A 14,141-nucleotide genomic window follows, 5' to 3' on the forward strand; every position below is an offset into this window, starting at 1 on the left:
TACTTATTTTGAAGCTCTGCTAGTCTTTTTGCATGCAGTATTTATTGTTAAATGGGAAATTGCAGCTACTTTTAAAGTTTTCGAAAATAATTCTTTTATTCATAGTATAAAGACTTCAGGGCTTTCAGGTTTTGAATAAAGAAGGGCTTTATTTTTTAAATAAAGCATTACCCTATAAAATCAGATTGTGTTTTTGAACTGAAGCTTGGAAGTGTTTATGTTACCTGAATTTACAAATGGTACCTGTGGCTATTCTCAAATACCTTTAAGAATAACCTGTGGTCAAAGGAACTCTGGATAATTCTGCAAGTAGCATGTTGGATTTCACATTTATAGACATTATTATTTGATGAATCAGTTTGAATAATGCAAAATTACTTATTAAATGACTTCCAAATAGATGAAAATTAAGGGCTAATCCTTTGTATGTATGATATTGGGAAGTGTATGAATAATTTTAAATTTCATTATATTCAGAAATTTAAAACGGGCACATAAATGTGCCTTCATGCTAACAAATGATAAATGCTGGGATACTGTGATTTCTTCAAACCACATATATTATTATTTTTAAATGAAATAAGTAACACTGTTTTTTTTCCTTTAATAGAATTTAACATGAAATATTCAAAACATTGTATTGATTTTGCTAAAATTGTGTAATGAAATTATTAGTATTTAGATATATTTATCTATGAAGTTCAAGAGTTATGACTTAATTTCTCATTTAGAAAGTAAAGTTTGTTTTTCACTAATAAAATAGAACTATATTTGATGTTCTGTAAGAAAGGTCAATATCTGAAAATAAGAATTACTTTGAATTTATATAATATGGAATTTGGTGAATCTCAGATAATCTGGATCATTTTAGGAGCACAGAAATGGCCTTGTTATATATTTTTTGCCTATAAACCTTTCTTATAGCCAAATGTCTGAGAATACCATTAGTTAATGGATTGTTCTTGTTTCCATATTTGCTTATATACTTATAGTCAGATTAGAATTTGCTCTACAAGATTTCATACCATACTCAGGAATATATTCTTGACGTCAGGCACATGATACACAACCTTTAGGGACATTTGGGGACCCAAGCTTTTTACCTGGTGTAGTTCTCAAAGTGGAGTAAATAAGAGATGGTAGTTAATAAAAGAAGAACAAAATAAAGAAAAGGAAGGAAGGAAGGAAGGAAGGAAGGAAGGAAAGAAGGAAAGGAAGGGAAGGAAGGAAGGAAAAAGGGAGCATGGGTATGTAAAAACTGAAAAAAAGTTTTGTTCTTACCCTGAGATGTAGTGATGAGAGTATTTATTCATTCATTAACCAATGTTCCTTAGATGTTGTGCTGGGATCACATAAGGAAAAAAAATCAGCATACCAATATTGCTATTATCTGTCATCCTACTGCCAACCTTTTCCCCTAAGATTCTTATTCACATCTTTTCTCCTCACTCATTAAGCTTGATTCTCTGCCAAGGAACTCCCCTTACTTTCATCACATAGTTCACCTACTGGATGGATACTCTTCATCTAACTAATTGAAAGATGCATTAGGGAGGAACTTGGTGGAGTATTATGAGAAACCAGGAGAACATGATCAGGAAATACAACAGAAATATAAAAGTTCCAAAAAGAGGGATTTGAGAATATGGTAGGCAAAGCAGATACTAGGAGGACAGAGTGAATGCAACTGGTGGCCTTAAGAATGATTAGATTCCTAGAAAATGACACAGGAAGTTGGTTGTGATTGGTTGGTTGAGATTACTAAGAAATAGAGTACAGTAACTCCCCCATATCTGTGGTTTTGCTCTCCATGGTTTCAGTTACCTGTGGTCAACTATAGTAAAGAAACAGATGATCTTCCTTCTGACATATTGTCAGAAGGTCAGTAGTAGCTTAATGATATGTCACAATGCCTATATCATTCACGTCACTTCATCTCATCACATAGGCATTTACCATCTCACATCATCCCAAGAAGAAGGATGAATACAATACAGTATTACCAGAGAGAGAGAGGGAGAGACCACATTCATGTAACTTTTATTAGAGTATATTGTTATAATTGTTCTATATCATTATTAGTGATTAGAGTTAATCCCTTACTATGCCTAATTTTTAAATTAAACTATCATAGGCATGTATGTATAGAAGGAAAACATAGTATATATACATATATGGTTCAGTGGCATCCTTGGTTTCAGGAATCCACTGGGGGTCTTAGAACATATCCCCCATGGATATGGGAGGACTCTGGTAATAAGTGACTGTTTTTTGAATATTTTAAAACACATCACTGTCTTTAGTTTCCATATCCTTTCAATAGAAACAAAACATATATTTTGCTTTCTATTAGACTCTTCATTCATGTTTTACTTTTCTTTCTATGACATGAATGTAAATGTACACTTAAGAATTAGTACTCTAGCTGAGGAAGATATTGGGTAAGAGAAAATACTAGACAGTATATAAGCAAAAGAATGAGACTCTCTCTTTAGATTAATTTTATGAAAAGGTGTGTGACTTAATGAAATGATAATGTGTTGAGCACTTAAACTCAGATGGCCTGAAGCTAATATCCAGGTCAATCATTATGCAACTGACATATATTAAACATGTTGTATGTTCATTTTTCAGATACTGAGGCTACAAACATGAATAAGGCATGATGCTTTTACTTTCACAGAATCATTTCTTTGAGAGATACATAAGTATTATTGACAATAAAATGTGGATCATTTCTTTTATAAATGTATGTTTGAGGTTTTCTGGTCTCTGAAATGTTAGTATAGGCAAATCATTTAACCTTCATTGTGAAAAGGTGATTATAATAATAGTGAAGCTCGTGTTGTTTTGTAGCTCTAGTCTATGTAGGTAGGGCAAGGAAAAAACATAGAAATATTAAGCACTTGCAAAATATTAGGATTTTGGCTGGCCTTAAGGATTCCAAGCCAACCCAAAGGAATATATTTGTGTGGATTTACTTATAACAATATAGCTTGATATTTGATGCCCAGAGTATTAAAAGTACTGGGAAATATTGAAAATTTGATGAAAACTCTAGATTTCCCAAGAAAGATACATCCATTCCCTCACACAAAATAGGGCTAAATACAGTTTTAAAGGGTTAACGAATTCCTTGAAGTTTCAAGATAAACATCTTTGGCATAAAAAAAAAAAAAACAGTGACTTCTAATACTTACAAACCTTGTAAGTAGAGTCGTTGAGAATTGAACTCCACCATTATGAGACCAGTGGCTATGCTACTAGCATAGTACTACCTTCCCATTAAGATGTATGTCTTCCTAATCTGACAGTCCTAACAGCTGATAGTATTAGGAGAAGCTAACAGGTAAATGTGATCTTCCTCCACAGTTCTGAAATGGTTGTGTCATCTAGTAATCTTATCTTCCTCCTACAGGCTTTAGCCTCTTATGGTAGATGACATCCAAATATGGATGGGCAAATATGTACAGGTAGCTCCTAATTCTTCTAAAAATTTAGTCTCATATACTGCCCTCCACTCCATTATGTAACAGTCATTGAAATATCATAAATTCTGAGAATATTGTCTAAACATACATGTTAATTTATTCAACCTATATTTATTGAGTTCCTATTCATTAGTTATACAGGATACAGTTGTAAACAAAACAGAGAAAACTGTATGTCCTTATGGCACTTAATTTTAGTGGAGACAAATAATACACAAAAGAAATGAAATATATTAATGTATTAGTGATAAGTGTTAAAGAGAAAAAAATAAGGAAAGGAAGAGGAATATGAAATGGTAAACATTGGAGATGGGTAGGGGTTGAAATTTTAGATAGGAAGAACTCAGAAATGAATATACTTAAAAATAACTGGTGGCAAAATGGACCCAGTATGGTATGAATTTACCACCAAAAGAATCATCTGTCTTTAAATGATATCCCTGATGTCAACATAAGTACCGCCCAAGAAGCATTATAACCAAAAGTCCTTGCCTTTTATGAGCAATAGCACAGGATCGGTATTTCCAAGAGTGCACAGTATTTTGTTCATTTTAAAATCAGCTAATCTACCATTGTGGAACCAATTGGGGTTATGGAAAAAGAGAGTAAGAAGGTGACCAGAGGAGCATCCCACTTCCATGAAAGGTAGACTAGGGTTACAAGAATCATCTGGGAGTCAGACAGCCTGAGTTCAAGAGCTGGCTGGAGCACTTAACAGTTGTATAAATTTGGACAAGGTAGCTTGTCCTCTAAGCTTTAGCTTGTTTATATCTGGGCAAAGGAAGATTGTGGCACTTTCCTGATATGTGTTTGGGGAAGATTAAATGAGATTGTATATACAGTGCTAAGTACCCTACTTACCCCACATAAAGTGTGTCATCAGTGGCAGCTGTCATGACCAAGTCATGACACTCCTGAGCATCACTTCGTGACAACCTTGACCTTAATTATCTGGCCTTGAATACAAATAATCAAATGAGAGAGTATACATGAAAATCCCTTTAAAACAAGAATATGCAATACTTACATAAAGTGCTGTTGCTCTAAGCGGTAGTCGAGGTGTGCTTCTAAAACTCCTCTGGCCAGAAAAGCGATCACATTTAGAAAAGAAAAAAAAAAAAAAAAAAAAAACTTTTTTTTTGTTTTTGTTTTTGTTTTTTTTACACTGCTATAGCATCCTTTGAGATAACTACAGGCATTAAGAACCTAGACTTTATTTCCCCATGCTCATAAAGCAGTTTAAATAAAAATTTCAGTTGAAAAAATGTTATTTAGACTTGGTATAATATGTAAGATTTAAACACACATCTAAATCAATCAAAAATGGACAAAATGTGTGAAATAAGACTTTCATGACATGGGACAGCGAATCACGCAGGACAATGGTCTCAGAGATGGGAACCAAAAAAGGAGAGCCCTTATGTTTGCCCCAGCTTACTGCCTTGAAAAAGTGCCTAGAAGTCAGTGCCAGAAGGAGGACCTCAGCAGATGCCACTGTACTCCTGAGTTGAGAAGATAAAGCTGAGTTCTGGAGGAGACCTGGGCAGGATAGAATTTGGTGGACAGAATATTGGAAGGAGAGCTGCACAGACAGAACTTAGGACACATTGAGCACTGATAGTGCCTATGTGTGAGAAAACAACTAAGTTTGAGGAAAGAACCGTCAGTAAGATTAGACCTCACTGCCCAGTGCTGACTCAGGACCAGCAATAGTGCCTGTACTCTCCAGCCAGAGTGATTCATGGGGCATGGGGAAAGATAAATATTGGGAAACTGTATAACACACGTCTTTTTTAAATTTTTTACTAAGGGTTAAAATTTTATTTCCAGTATAGTTAACATACACTTTTTCAGGTATACAATTCAGTGATTCAACACTTCCATACATCACCCAGTGCTCATCACCACAGGTGCCCTCCTTAATCCCCATCACCTATTTCACCCACCTCCCAACCCACCTCCCCTCTGGTAACCATCCGTTCGTTCCCTACAATTGAGTCTGTTTCTCTTCCCTTCTCTCTCTCTCTCTCCCCCCTCCCTCCCTCCATCTCTCCCTTCCTCTCTCTTTTTTCCTTTGATTATTTATTTCTTAAATTCCACATATGAGTGAAATCATATGGTGTTTGTCTTTCTCCAGCTAATTTACTTCGCTTCGCATAATCCTCTGTGGCTCCATCTCTGTTGTTGCAAATGGCAAGATTTCTTTCTTTCTTTTTTTTGCCTGAATAATATTCATATATATATATATAATATATATATATATATATAATATATATATAGAGAGTGTATATATTATATATATGTATGTATATGAAATATTATATATTTCATGATATATAATGAAATTATGAATATTATAATATTTCATATATATACATATATATATATATATATATATATATAATGTGGTCTTTATCTATTTATCTGCCAATAGACACTTGGGTTGCTTCCATAATTTGACTATTGTAAACAATGCTGCTGTAAACATAGGGGTGTGTGTATCCCTTTGAATTAGTGTTTTGTATTTTGGGGGTAAATACCCAGTAGTGTGATTGCTGAATTTATTTTTTTGAGGCGCATTTACAGTGGCTGTACCACTTTACATGCCTAGCAACAATGGCACATCCTCCAACAACACTTGTTGTTTCATGTGTTTTTGATTTTAACCATTCTGACAGGTGTGAGGTGACACCTCATCGTAGTTTCACTTTACGTTTTCTTGATGATCAGTAATGTTGAGCATCCTGACATGTATGTATTGGCCATCTGGATGTCTTCTTTAGAGAAAGGTCTGTTCATGTCTTCTGCCCGTTTTTAAGTGGATAATTTGATTTTTGGGTGTTGAATTGTATCAGTTCTTTATATTTTATTTATTTATTTATTTATTTATTTAGCATTTAAATCCAAGTTAGTTAACACGTAGTGTAATAATCATTTCAGGAATAGAATTTAGTGATTCATCACTTACATATAACACCCAGTGCTGATCCCAACAAGTGTCCTCCTTAATGCCCCTGACCCCTTAAGCCCCTCACTCAACCCAACACCCTGCCAGCAATCCTCAGTTGCTTCTCTGTATTTAAGAGCCTCTTATGGTTTCCATTCCTGTTTTTATATTATTTTTGCTTCCTTCCCTTATGTTCATCTGTTTTGTATCTTAAATTCCATATATGAGTGAAATTATATGATATTTGTCTTTCTCTGACTGACTTATTTCACTTAGCATAATACATTCTAGTTCCATTCACATTGTTGCAAATGACAAGATTTCATTCCTTTTGATCACCGAGTATTATTCCATTGTATATAAATATATGTCATATCTTCTTTACCCATTCATCAGTTGATGGACATTTTGGACTCTTTCCATACTTTTGTTATAGTCAATAGTGGCTGCTATGAACATTGGAGTGCATATGCCCCTTTGAATCCATACTCCTGTATCATTTGGATACATACCTAGTAGTGTAATTGCTGGAACGTAGGGTAGTTCTATTTTTAATTTTTTGAGGAACCTCCATACTGTTTTCCAAAGTGGCAACACCAGTTTGTATTCCTACCATCAGCTCAAAAGTGTTCCCGTTTCTCCACATCCTCGCCAACATTGGTTGTTGCCTGCGTTGTTAATTTTAGCCATTCTGATAGTGTAAGGTGATATCTCATTGTGGTTTTGATTTGTATCTCCCTGATGATGAGTGATGTTGAGCATGTTTTCATGTGTCTGTTAGCTATTTGGATGTCTTCTTTGGAAAAGTTTCTGTTCATGTCTTTTCCCCATTTCTTCATCGGATTATTTGTTTTTTGGTACAATATACTTCTAAATAGCCTGTGGATCAAAAAAGGAGTCAAAAATGAAATTAATCATTTTTTAACTGAATGAAAATGAAAACACAGCATATTAAAGTTTGTGGTACCACTAAAGCAATACTTAGAGGGAATTCATAGTATTAAACATCTATATTAGAAACAAGAAAATAAGATCTAAAATTAATGAGTTCAGATTCCACATTCATAAAATAGGGGGGAAAATGAGAGTAAACCCAAAATATCTAAGAAAAAAGGAAATAAAGATTGAAGCCAAAATTACGAAATATAAAAGAGGAAAAGTTTATATGAAAGCAATGAAATAAAAAGCTGTTTCCTTGAGAAGATCAATAAAACTGATAAATTTCTAGCCAAATTTAATAGGAAAAATAGAGAGAAGACACAAAATACCAATATTAAGAATGAGCAAGCTAACTTCATTATGGATTCTACAAATATTTAAAGTGTTATAAAGTAATATTATTAACAATATTATGACAACAAACTTGACAGCTCCGATAAAATAGACTACTTCCACAAAAGACTCAAACTATCAATGCTTACAAGAAAACATAAATCAAGCAAATACCCCTGTATCAAGGAAAGAAATGAAATTTGTGGTGTAAAAAAAATTTTACAAAAGAAACTCTATGTCAGATGACCTCACTGGTAGATTCTACCAAGCATTTTGGGCAGAAATACAAACAGTTCTACTCAAACTTCCAGAAAACTGAAGAGGATATAATACCTCCTAACTCAAACTACTAACTAACTCCTAACTAACTCCTAACTATTACTAACTGCAAACTCAAATCGCAAAACTTGACAGACATTACAAGAATAAAAACAAATGAGTAAAAAAAGGGGAGTATTGTCAATATATATTGCTGGAACAACTGGATATCCATGTGGACAAAAATTTCTTAAATCCATACCTCACACTATTTAAAAATTAATTCAAAATATAAAACCTAAAATTATTAAAGGAAGTGTAAGAGAAAAACTTTTCTACCTTTGAGTAGACAACCCATAGAAGTACAAATTGATACATTGGACTTCATCAAGGTGAAAACTTTTGCTGTTTAAAGCCACCATCAAGACATTGAAAGGACAAGGCACTCGATAGGAAGAAATTGTCAACAAATAATATACCTGATAATAGACTTGTATCAGAAAAAAAAAAAAGACACTTAAAACTCAATATTAAAAAAAAAAAAAACCAATTAGAAAATGGCTCAAAGGTTTGAACAGACACTTCACTAAGGCAGGCATAAAGATGACAGGTAAGCACATGAGAAAATCCTTAATGTTATTAGACAAATGGAATTAAAGCCATAATGAAATAACACTATGCATCTATTAGAATTGCAAAAGTTAAAAAGGACCATGTTGGTGAGAATTTGGAAGGACTATACACGCAATGGAGCTGGGAGTGTAAAATGGTACAATAACTGGGAAACAGTTTTACTTTTTTTTTCTTTTTAAATGTTTTACTTTTATTTTTATTTTTGAGAGAGAGAGAGTCAAAGCATTAGCAGGTGAGGGGCAGAGAGAGAGAGAGAGGGAGACACAGGATCCGAAGCAGGCTCCAGGCTCTGAGCTGTCAGCACAGGGCCCGATGCGGGGCTTGAACTCACAAACAACCACGAGAATATGACCTGAGCTGAACCATGAGATTATGACCTGAGCCGAAATCAGACATTCAACAGACTGAGCCACCCAGGCACCCTGTTTTTACTTTTTCTTAAGCGACTCTTAGCTATTGCTCAAAGGAAAGGAAAACATAAGTTCATACAAAGAGATGTGTACTAATATTCATAGCAGTTTTATTTACAATAGCCAAAAGCCAAAAACAATCCAAATGTCCATCAAAAGGTGAATGGATAAACTATGGATTATCCATACATGGAGTACTACTGAGAAAAATAAAGGAACTATTGATACACCCTACAAAATTTTGAATTTTGAAATAACACTGAATCAAACAAGCTAGACCAAATAGATTCCATACTGTATGAGACAATTCATATAAAATTTTAGTAAATTCAAGCTAATCCGCAAGTGACAAAAAGCAGGTAAGTTGTCCAGGAATAGGCTATTGGGATGGGAGAGGAGAAGTGGAAGGAGGGGGCACATGAAAACTTCGGTGGGTAATGGATATATTCATTTATCATTATTGTTGTGATGGTTTTGCATACGTAGTTTAAATATATACAGTTCAATATATGTTAATTATACTCAATAAAGCTGTAAAAATATGAACACACACACACACACACTCTGCAGACATCCTCCAAGGAGAAAGAAATGAAGGGAAAATGTAATAGATGGTATCTACTCAACTGTAGACCTCTCTACTTTAGTCTAGATTCTCACTACATGTTAGCCCAGTTACTTTTAAATACCATGTTTATCAGAGTCTAATAATTTCAGGGCAAATTGTGTGGATTAAATGAGATTTATTGAGCTTTTCAATAAGCTCTACCATACTATGGAAATATGAATTTTATTATTATCATTACCCTTAAAATATCAGCTATTTTGTCAATAACCAACATTTTAATCAGCAGGATGGAATTTTCTTTAAATGCCCCAATTTTCTTTTTCTTCCAAATCACAATGAAAACAGCAGTATATTTATCTGAAGGATATAACCAAGTGGAATGTCTTATGATGTGAAATCCATTTATTTCCAAATTGCACAAGCAATGAAGTGGAAAAGAAATGGAGCTGACATAATAAATAATGGAAAAATGAAAGGCAAAGGTTCTTACTGAACAGAAAAGTATGGTAAATGAGCCAAAGAAGTTTGTAGACTTTTGGGGGATTATAGTATCCAGGTTCTTGAAAGTATTTAAAGAAAGTAAAGAACTTCCTAGAAAGGTCCACACAATTCAAATATTGACAAGTAAAAATATCAGTTATGATAATTTGTTAGAAATCACTTTAGACAAAAAATCTAATTATTTTTTAGAACTCTGCCTTTTTTTAGATTTATTTCATGCAAATTTGAGCAGAATGGATTGTCAGTGTGTAAAACTTGACTGTGTTCGTTTATTTGGCCATAGAAACTGGATTATCATGGAAATATTTCAGTTAAGTGAACTTAATCTCACCAGATTCATGTGTTGTCCACAATTTTGGTGGACGTGATTTTGTGGAACCCTTTCCTTTAAATATAATAAAGCACTTTCTTCATGTTAATATAGAGATTTCTTAGCCTCTTTTTCCCCTAGCTTCATCGAGGTATAATTGACAAATAAAAATTGTATATATTTGAAGTTTCCAACACGATTTGACAATATATTTTGTCAAATGGTTACCACTATCAAACTAATGAACACATCCATCACCTAAGAAAGTCACTTGTGTGTGTGTGTGTGTGTGTGTGAGAGAGAGAGAGAGAGAGACAAGAACAAGTTAAGATCCACTCTCACCAAATTTCAAGTATGTAATATAACATTATTAAGTATAGTGACCATACTGTACGTTAGATCACAGAACTTATTCATCTCATAGGTGAAAATGTGTACCCTTATAACCTCTTTTCTAAAAAAAAAGCTAAGAGATCATAAATGAGATCATGTTCATATGTAGACTCATTAAAGACTATAAACCAATATTAATGATTATTTGGTCCATCAGACTTCCCTCTGGTTACCTATTTGGTGCAAGATAAACCTTAAACTTAAACCTAAAAATGTTTAGCTTCTGTGCTTATAATTAGCTCTTCTGGCATCTGGGCAACCACTCTACCCTAAACCATTGTTTAAACATATCTCTTTATTCAAGCACTTTATTCTTTATTTAATTAAAACCACAGAATAAAATATCTCCAGGTAAGATGTAGCTGAGACATTGTTTCTAAAGACTGTATTACATCTATTATATATGTTTAAGCATTTGGGTCAGTAGGAGCCATATGGTATTCAATTAAGCCGTCTATAGAGGACTCAATTTTTCCAAAATAAATGTCCTAGAATTTTATTTTGAATGTTAATTACAACAAATACCTGATTTCATATGGTTCCTTAGAAAAAACAGGTGAATAACAGGAAATTATATATTAATTAAACTTTAGAAGAATGTTAGCAAACATTAACAGAACTTGTTTGGCTTTTAAAGATTGTAATAGTCTAAGGCTTGGTTATTTTGATGTGGTAGCTATACCTCTTCATTTAAACTATTCTGGCGCACAAAACCAGATATGAGAATAAACTTATATTGGATGGTCATTGACATGATTCTTCACCTTCCAAACATACTACATGGAGACATATTTTTAGAAATATAAGGCATTGTAGGAGACTTAGGGATGCCAGAACTTGTTATTAATCCCTGACTGTTTTTAATAGTCACTTAATTATCTCTTAAAGTGTTTTTTTGAAAAATAATTTTTTGTGTTGTCTGTACCATTCACAGTCTAAAGCCTTCTCGAACTAACATTTACTGCTTCTTTTTCATAACTTCTCACAGTCTTATCACGTGAGTGTTTCTTTGGAAAATGTAAACGTGTACTATATTTACCAACCTGGAAATACACTCATCTAATGTCTTTCCCATTCTGTCTACACTCTATTTGCTATTCTATCCATTTATCTATCTATCTATCTATCTATCTATCTATTTATCTATCTATGAAGTCTAGGTGAATGTGAATAATGAATAAGACTAATGAAAATACTCTTCAGAATAAATATTTTTGAAGACCCGGAATGTGCATCTTTAGTAGTAGTTATTATAAAGGAAGGATATAATGTGATAAAAAATGTATGTATTTCAGAAGTTTATAGCATAAATGTCTGTATTGCAAATGAGTGCTGAGTGATGCTCACCAGACATCCTGAAGGAATTGGGGCTCAGATAATTAAGAGAAGTGGGAAATTATGAAACTCTGGAACATGGATAGGAATTAAATGCATAGAAAGAGGAAGAAATTGAATTAAAATGATATAAAATAATACATTTTTGTTTCCATAAATGTATAAAGCAGAGATGAATTACATTTTTATAATTTTATTTGGAAATACACATTGGAAATATATTTTTTTAAAGATCACTCTAAGTTTTGTTCAATCTTCTTGGATTAAACTGTTTAATGGAAATAAAGGTACACCAAGAAGAAGCTATTGATTTCCAAACTGTGATAACAGCATCTTTGGCAATATTGTTCTTTAACAAATACAGGAATATTTCAAACATTCTAGGCAGAATTTCCCTGTATATATCAATAAGCCAGGTATACCTGGCTTTTTCAGTGAGTTTTAGTGCATTGAGAAACTTAACAATCAGTATTAGAGACAAATATGTGAAATGTTGGGAAACACACCCCAATTCTGTGACTGTTTTTTGACGCTTCTCTGCTAACATGTACAGATACCTTATGCACACCCACATGAACTATAAAAATCTTTATGATCCTTCTGATCCTAAATATGAAAGACCTCAGTTTAACTGTTTGAATTTATGGCAGTAAAAAGAGCTATATGAAGAATGTTAATTTGCTCAGAAGTATTGCACAGAAAAGTTTGACACGTTTCATTATGGCTAAGCTTACTAATACCTCCCATCAAGTGTACTTAATCATTAAAAAATGGTCCTGAGAAGTAAGGCAATTATCCTACTGATTTACATTTGAAGGGCATCTAAAATATTCTGATAATGAAATGTTTAACTTTCTTTTTGTATCTAAATGTGTGCTGCTGTGAATTAGATTTAAACTATTTATTTTACAAATTAAGGTTCTATTTTTTCTTCATGGAAAGGGCAAGTTAAAGTAAATAACTTCTAAACAGATTTCTAGTATTGACATTCAAAGAATCATTGACATATACTGTGTTTGATTAAAAGAAATAAACCTGACATTAAATTCAAATGAAGTGTGCGAACTTAGTTCAGAAAATATACTCATGGTAATTTAGATCTTATGCTAGAGGATGATGATAGACAATAAATCCGTAAAGAAAATTAATCCCTTAGTTTCAGGTAATGACAAGTGCACTGAAGAAAATAATACGAGAGGTGGAGACCTGCACTATGTTAGAGTAGTCAGGGAAGACTTCTAGGGAGGCATTTTAGCTAAGACCGAACTGACAGCAAGAATCCAGCTGCACAAGGATTTATTCTGAGGGAAAATATTCAAGGTAGAGCAGAATGCAAGATGGAGTAAATACAAAAGGTCTTAGACAACTATGAAATGATGAGCTGAATTCTCTCATTCCAAATAAGATCACAAATATCCTAAGGCTTTTGGAGAAGGAAAGTTTTCTTGTTCAAGGATTAAGAAATAATCAGTCTCTCAGAACAATATTTGATTGATTGATTTATTAAGCCAATAGTTAATATGTACCTGCTATGTACTAAGCACTGTACTAGCTACTAGAGATGTAGAAATGAACAAAAATGGTGTTTATTTTTTGATGAGGCTTTACATTTACATAGCACTTTGTAGAATTCTTTTACACATATATGATCATAATACGTCTCAGCATGGGTTAAATATATGAGGAGTTTTCTCCCCCATAGATTTAGTTTTATCTTTAATGCCCTTTGTAATGTTTGTATTATACTTCAGGTTACCTCTCTGTAGCAGCCAGGTATCAACCTACCCTCATTTTACCCATCAATAAATATAGTTATAAACTTAGACCTGCATTACACAGTGTGGTTGTTCTATATAAGAGATGTGGTTCTTGATCTCTCTTAGAGAGTCCAGTATGGTCTAGGTATTGTCTGCAAGTTCAAATATAAAGTGCATCAAGTTCAAAAGAAAGACAGATTTCTGTGATGGAGGATAGTCAGGGAAGAATCTATAAATTAAAAATCCAAGGGTCTTGTCTTGTAGAC

General features: G+C 33.2%; 1 protein-coding gene across 2 annotated transcripts in view; it reads left to right on the forward strand.

Moving 5' to 3' along the window:
* The window catches only part of GALNT13 (polypeptide N-acetylgalactosaminyltransferase 13), a 499,222-nt gene that overhangs the window by 295,954 nt on the left and 189,127 nt on the right, over positions 1-14,141 (forward strand). The gene's annotated exons all lie outside the window — the stretch shown is intronic.

The sequence above is a fragment of the Panthera tigris genome, chromosome C1 (genome assembly GCF_018350195.1).
Source record: "Panthera tigris isolate Pti1 chromosome C1, P.tigris_Pti1_mat1.1, whole genome shotgun sequence".
NCBI classification, from domain to species: Eukaryota; Metazoa; Chordata; class Mammalia; order Carnivora; family Felidae; genus Panthera; species Panthera tigris.